Source organism: Penaeus vannamei, chromosome 23 (assembly GCF_042767895.1).
Source record: "Penaeus vannamei isolate JL-2024 chromosome 23, ASM4276789v1, whole genome shotgun sequence".
Classification (NCBI taxonomy): Eukaryota; Metazoa; Arthropoda; class Malacostraca; order Decapoda; family Penaeidae; genus Penaeus; species Penaeus vannamei.
In genome coordinates this window covers 30,441,890-30,449,389 of record NC_091571.1, presented here as the reverse complement: position 1 = coordinate 30,449,389, position 7,500 = coordinate 30,441,890, and the positions used below count along the sequence as shown (strand labels likewise).

Sequence of the window (7,500 nt, the reverse complement as noted above, 5' to 3'; positions counted from 1 at the left end):
AAGAAAAGGAGGAAGAGGAGAAAGAAAAGGAGAAGGGGAAGAAAAAGGAAGACGGAGAGGAGGAGGAGGAGGAGGAAGACAAAGAAGAAAAAAAGGAGGAGGAAGATTAAAAGGAGGAGAAGGCAGCGGCGGCGGCGGGCGGCGGACGACGGAGATCGCCCCGTGCCGACTCCCACCTGTCGCGGCTCTCGTAAATCTCGCGAGACCAAACGAGACATTCATCGCCGGGGACCTGATGCCGCTCTGACTGGCACTCTCGTATGGACCGCCGGCTGACGCGAGATAAATGGCAAGACGAACTGCCGCGCGGATTCTACGGATGGGGGGGGGAGGGTAGTGAGGGGGATGGGGGGGGGAGGGTAGTGAGGGGGATGGGGGGGAGGGTAGTGAGGGGGATGGGCGAGGGGCGTCTTCTGTCACGACCGCCTAGATAAACGGGGGATTAAGCAGGATGAGGGATTGATAGGGTCAGACAAAAAGAGAAACAAATAAAAAATACACACACACACACACACACACACACACACACACACACACACACACACACACACACACACACACACACACACACACACACACACACACACACACACACCAAAACCCAGAATCAAAAACACGTCTAAAACACATTTAATCAAACTAACAAATCAAGACACACACGCGCGTAAGAAGGCATAACGCCCGTGCCGGCACCCGCCCAGACATTGTATTCCATGTCAATTCATCTCTTTTTCAACACAAAAGCGAATGAATTATGAGAGAAGGAAGAGACACAAAAATCAATACTGTCAGCTTTGCCTTTCACCGGCGGAGGAGGGACCCTGATGGCCGCAATATATCCTCTCGGGGATGTCCATTTCTCTGCCCTTTCTTCTCTTTTTCCTTCTTTTCTTTTTCTCTTTCGCTTTCTTCATCCCTCTTTCAATCTGTCACATGTTTTTCCTTGATCTTGCGACCGCGCTTACTCTTTCTCTCTCCGACTTTTCCCCTCCTCCTCTCTTTCTCGGTCTCTGGCTCTGGCTCTCGCTCGCTCTCATTCGCATTCTCGCTTTCGCTTTGGTTCTCTCTTTCCTTTTCCCTCTCCCCTTCTCTCTTCTTCTCTCCCTTCCTGCCTCCCCCCATCTCTCTCTCTCTCTCATTCACTTCCTCTTCCTCTCCCTGTCTCGCGACCCACTTCCGCCTCGTTCTATTAATTTCATTCCCTTTAAGCGCATATTTTCTGCTCTCATCTGTGTGTATATTTGACATTTCTATTTCTCTTGCCTGAAATCTGACTGACTGTATATGTCCTATCATTCCGTCAGGTCAGACTGCGTCTACCTCATCAGACACTCATTCACTCTATCTATGCATTCATTCACTCATTCTCTCATTCATCGACTCACTCCCTCACACTCATTCATCGACTCACTCCCTCACACTCATTCATCGACTCACTCCCTCACACTCATTCATCGACTCACTCCCTCACACTCATTCATCGACTCACTCCCTTACACTCATTCATCGACTCACTCCCTCACAGTCATTCATATACCGACACGCTCAATCGCTCACTCTCTTCCGTTCCACACCCAACTTCTCTCCATTTCTACGACTCCTTCCACTTCCTTCTACCTTCCTCACCCTTCCTCTACCTTCTCTTTGTCCTTCCACTCCATCGACTCTCCTTCCACTTCCCGGACCCTCCCATTATCTCCCCTTTTCCTCCCTCTCCTTCTCCAACTCTCCTGTTACTTCTCCAACCATTCCGCTACTTCTCCAACCCTCCCGCTAATACTCCAACCGTCCTTCTACTTCTCAAACCCTTCTTCTACTTCTCAGAACCTCCCTCCACTTCGCCGACCCTCCCTCCACTTCTTCCCCCCCTTCCCTCCACTTGCCCTCCCCACCGTTTTAAATACTGGAGGAGGAGGAGGAGAAGGAGGAGTAGTAGGAGGAGTAGGAGGAGGAGGAGTTGAAGAAGCCCCTGAAAAGTCCTGAAGAACCTTGGGCGAGTGTGTTTTACATGCATGCTTCAAACTTTGCTCTTGAATTCTTTTTCACACATATTAAACTGCCGACTTTATGGGGGAGGTAGAGGGGGTGGTGGTGAAAGCAGAGGGAGAAGGAGAGGGCTGGGGAAAATAAAGAAGGAAACAAACAAACAAATAAACAAAGACAGAAAGAATATGGGAAAGAAGGGAATGAAGATAAGAAAACAAGAAATAGAGAGAGAGAGAGAGAGAGAGAGAGAGAGAGAGAGAGAGAGAGAGAGAGAGAGAGAGAGAGAGAGAGAGAGAGAGAGAGAGAGAGAGAGAGAGAGAGAGAGAGAGAGAATAACAACATTACCTCCCTACTGGATATCTGGCATGTTGACACCTAATATTCAAATTCAAGTCATCCACATGCAATCCATTATCACATCTTAATTATCCCCCGCCAAAAAAATATAAACTCATAACCTTAGATAACAAACTTTTTTTCTCGCAAAACCATCAGCTTAGTCCAAAATTATATAACCTCTCCCCATGCCTCTGCCGTGCCTGATAACTTTAATTTTAGCATTATTACCTTGTAGTTAACTCCCGGGGCACATTTTAGAGCAAAAAACACATCATTCATTAAAGTCTAAAACAAGAGATGCTTTTTTTATAACATATTTGCTTTTTAATTAATCTGTTTTCATCCTTTGAAGCCAGATTGCTTTCGTGTAATGCATTGTTGCTTCAAAAAGAATCTTTTTTTACTACATAAGAAATCCTTCCTAAAAGCAATAGAGAATATTCAATTTAACCATTACCCTCACCACGAACCTGCATCGGAAATCACATCCAATAAATGAATCATAATGTTTCGCATCACTGCACACCGCTGTGGCACCAAAAGCCGATGTGAACATGAAACCCACACAAATTATAAACATTTATATATACATGTATATATGTATATAAAGACAGATCAATAGATAGATAGATAGATATTTTATACTTCCATGCATGCATGCGTGCGTGCGTGCGTGCGTGTGTGTTTCTATATGTTTGTTTATATATATGTATTTATTTATTTATATATATATATATATATATATATATATATATATATATATATACATATATACATATATATGTACATATATATGTATATATGTATATAGGTATATATGTATATATATATATATATATATATATATATATATACATATGTACATATGTACACACACACACACACACACACACACACACACACACACACACACACACACACACACACACACACACACACACACACACACATATATATATATATATATATATATATATATATATATATATATATACATATACATATACATATACATATACATATATACATATACATATACATATACATATATACATATATACATATATACATATACATGTATATAAATATGTATATATGTATACATATATCTATATATATACATAAATATAAATAAATATATATATATATATATATATATATATATATATATATATATATATACATATATATACATGGTAATATGCAAGAAAGATTGCACTATCGGCATAGCAGACAAAGGAATTCACGAAACAGCAGAACTAAATCTCAAAAATGTTCGGTTCAGCGTAACACGGTAGACTGGCCAAATGTGACTCGACCGCTGTAAGGCTTATGGCACGGAATTATCCCTTTAAAAACAGAGGAACATTTTCATATTTTCCTTTTTTTCTTTATTCTTTCTTTTTGTTTTTCTTTTTTGGGCTGGAAGGAGGGGGGAGGGGTTGGCGGATAGCTTATGTACGTGAACAAGATGTTTAACAGCATACCATCTCTCCCCCCGAGAAAAAAAAAGAAATAACAATAATGATGATGATAATAGTGATGTTGAATATGGTGATGTTGATGGTGAAGATGACGATGGTGATAATAATATTGATGATAATGATAATAATAATGATAACGAAAATGAATATGAAAATGACCATGATAATAACAATAACAATAATAATGATGACAAAAAAACAACAACCAAGAGAGCAAACAAAGAAAATATACAACCAACCAAAGACACCAAGAAAACAAACTCCCCCCCCCCCCAACGGAAAAAAAATCCCCCCCCCCCTCTCCTCAACCGCGTCCACTGGGAGGCGTGGCGGCGGCCGCGGGGCACACAAACAAACAAGCTGTGATGGCGAGGGCCTGGGGCGGCGGGGCAAGGAGGGCGGCGGCCACGCGCATACTCCACGCCCATTGTCTGTGGCCTCGGATTCGCTCGTTTTTTTGTTTTTTATTCTCACTCTCTCTCTGTTCTTGCATCTTTTTTTGTTTTATTTCTTTCTCTATTTCTCGCTCTCACTTTTTTGTTTTTTGTTTCTATCTCTATCTCTCGCTCCCAGCCTGTTCTTGTCTTTTTGTTTTTTTCAATTTCTATCTCTCGCTCTCACTCTGTTCTTATTCTTTTGTTTTCTATCTCTATCTCTAGCTCTCACTCTGTTGTCTCTTTTTTGCTTTGTTTTTGTTTTTGTTATTTTGCTTCTATATCTCTACCCATCTTTCTCTCTCACTTTCATTCACTAACTCATTGCCTGCCTGCCTGTCTGCCTGCCTGCCTGCCTGTCTGTCTGTCTGTCTGTCTGTCTGTCTGTCTGTCTGTCTGTCTGTCTGTGTCTGTCTGCCTGTCTGCTTGTCTAGTTTTTGCTCTCATTCTCCCTCTTTCTATCACCTGTTTACTCCATCTCTAAGCTCTCATCTTCAACTTCTTGCTCTCCTTTTGTATTCTTTGTTCCTTCTCTAATTACTCATTTCCTCTCCTCATATCCTTTGCCGCTCTCGTCTACCTATCGTCTTCCTTTCCCTTCCCACTCACCCTCTTCCACAAGACCATTTTCTCTCCCATTTTCATGTCTTTCATTTCACTGTTCTTGTTCCCGTCCGGCATCGGTATTTCATGACCATTACTTCCTCTCCCCGTTATCTATTTCCTCCCTCCGCCCATTACTCATCTCGTAGTCTGCCTCCGACAACTGGGAAAATAATAACAGCGACGACGGCAAAATAGGAGGAAAAACGAATGGTTGAAACGATGACAGATCGACTAGCAACCGAGCCCGACAGGCCTATGGCGTAAGGAAATCAAATTAATGGTATTCAACATCCGGGGCTTCCGGCTTCGCACCTCACGAATTTACGTACGTGTGGTATACTTGACGCCCATGCATACGCGAATACACACACGCATGTATTCCCGCGCGCACATATACACATAAAAACAGTCATGCAAGCGCCCACGCCCCTAAGCAAGCACAAGCACTTGCAAACGCACATGCACACACACACACATCTCACTCCACATACACACAGTCACAACCAATCCTCCATCCTGTGACCGGAGAGAAACCTTAGGACCGAAAATCCTAAACTCAAAGGCTGGGAAGATGATCCCTCGGTGCTCCGGGTGGAAGGGATGGAAATTACCTGGTAAATAATGCGCTTTCTTTTGTACAAATGGATGAACTCTGAGATCAAAGCCAACTCGGGGGAGGGGGGCCGAGTTGCAGGGGCTCGGGTTACTCTGGCTTCCCTACTTTTCCCTTCGTCCCTCTCTTTTCGCCTTCTCTTCCATTTCCCTCTCTCATTTTTCCCCATTTCTCTTCCTGGCCTCCTTGTCTCTCCGTTCTCTTGCTTCATTCCTTCCCTCCTAATCTCCCTCCCCTTCTCTCTCTTTCCTTCCTCCTTCCTTTCCTCTTCTCTTCTCTCCTTCCCCATACTCCCCTCCTTCCCTTCCTACTCCCTTTCCCCCGCTCCTTTCCCCTCCCACCATTTCTTCCTTCTTATCTCCTTCCCCATCTCGCCCTTCCCTTCCTCCGCCCTTTCCCATTTCCCTGCACCCCCCCTTTTCTCCCTTTCTCCCTTCTCCCTCCCCAGTAAACACTTATCTTTTCACTCCCTTATTACATTTGCAAAACTTGGAATGTGAGCTTTAAGCGGCTAACACAATGTTGACAAATATCCTCGGTAAGACGACCAAACACGGCTCTAACTCGTTTGCCAGGGGGGGGGGGAGGCAGGTGTGCGGAAGAGGGCTGGTGGAAAAAGTACTCTTTCTCTCTCTTTCTTTTTCTTTCTTTCTTTCTCTCTCGCCTTCTCTTCCTTTCTTAATTTTCTTTCTTTCTTTCTTCCTTTCTTTCTCTTGCTTAATTACTCAACTCTTACTCATTCATTCACCCTACTTCCACATCTGTCTAATTCCCTCCAACCATCCTTCCTCATCCTCTCCTCCTCCCTCCTTCTTCCATCCCTCCTTAACCCTATCCATCCGTTCATCTTTCCTCATCCTCTTCTCTGCCTCCTTCCTTACTTCCTCATCCCTCCCCTTCCCTCCCTCCTTCCATCCCTCCTTAACCACATCCATCCAACCAAACCATCCTTCCTTACCTCTCTTCTCCATTCCTTCTTCCCTCCTTCCTTCCATCCTCACTCCTTAACCCCATCCATCCATCCAACCATCCTTCCTCACCCTCTTCTCCATTCCTTCTTCCTTCTTCCTCCCTCCCTCCTCCTCCCTCCTCTCTCCCTCCCTCCCTCTCTCCCCTCCCTCCCTCTCTCCCCTCCCTCCCTCTCTTCCTCCCTCCCTCTCTCCCTCCTCCCTCTCTCCCTCTCTCCCTCTCTCCCTCCCTCCCCTCTCCCTCCCTTCCCTCTCTCCCTCCCTCCCTCTTCTCCCTCCCTCCCTCTCTCCCTCCCTCCCTCTCTCTTCCTCTCTCCCTCACCCTCTCTCCCTCTTCCTCCTCTCTCTCCCTCCCTCCCTCTCTCCTTCAGTCCCTCTCTCCCTCCCTCTCTCCCTCCCTCTCTCCCTCATTCCCTCCCTCCCTCCTTCCCTTAACAGGCCAGCGTCGTACTTCCTCGCTAAACCCAGCAAATTGCCTGATGTACGTGATTCAACCCACCAATCGGCGGAGTCAGCACCCGGGCAAAAGTTTCATCTTGTTAAGAAAAAAAAAAAAAGGAAAAATAAAAATAAAAAAAATACTAAGAGCGCGCCCGAACTTCCTCCCGACAGCGTATAGATCATTAAGGTTTAAAAAATAATAATAAATCTTAAAAAAAGAAGAAATTACGGCAGAAATCTGGAAACATTTTGGAAGGCAATGAATTACGGGAGCAAGAGGGCGAAAGGATGGATCGCTTTAGCTTTTTCTGGACTCTCAAGGCATCGAGAGAGAGAGAGAGAGAGAGAGAGAGAGAGAGAGAGAGAGAGAGAGAGAGAGAGAGAGAGAGAGAGAGAGAGAGAGAGAGAGAGAGAGAGAGAGAAAGAGAGTGAGAGAGTGAGAGAGTGAGAGAGAGTGAGAGTTAGAGTGAGTGAGTGAGTGAGAGTGAGAGAGTGAGCCAGAGACAGAGAAAGACAGAGAGAGAGAGACTTCTTGAGAGAGAGAGAGAGAGAGAGAGAGAGAGAGAGAGAGAGAGAGAGAGAGAGAGAGAGAGAGAGAGAGAGAGAGAGAGAGAGAGACGGGGAGGAGG

The 7,500-nt window shown here is 44.7% G+C and overlaps 1 protein-coding gene across 16 annotated transcripts in view; it reads right to left on the bottom strand.

The window, feature by feature from the left end:
* The window catches only part of LOC113804292 (multiple PDZ domain protein), a gene marked incomplete at its 5' end in the record, with an annotated part of 877,687 nt that overhangs the window by 117,098 nt on the left and 753,089 nt on the right, over window positions 1–7,500 (bottom strand).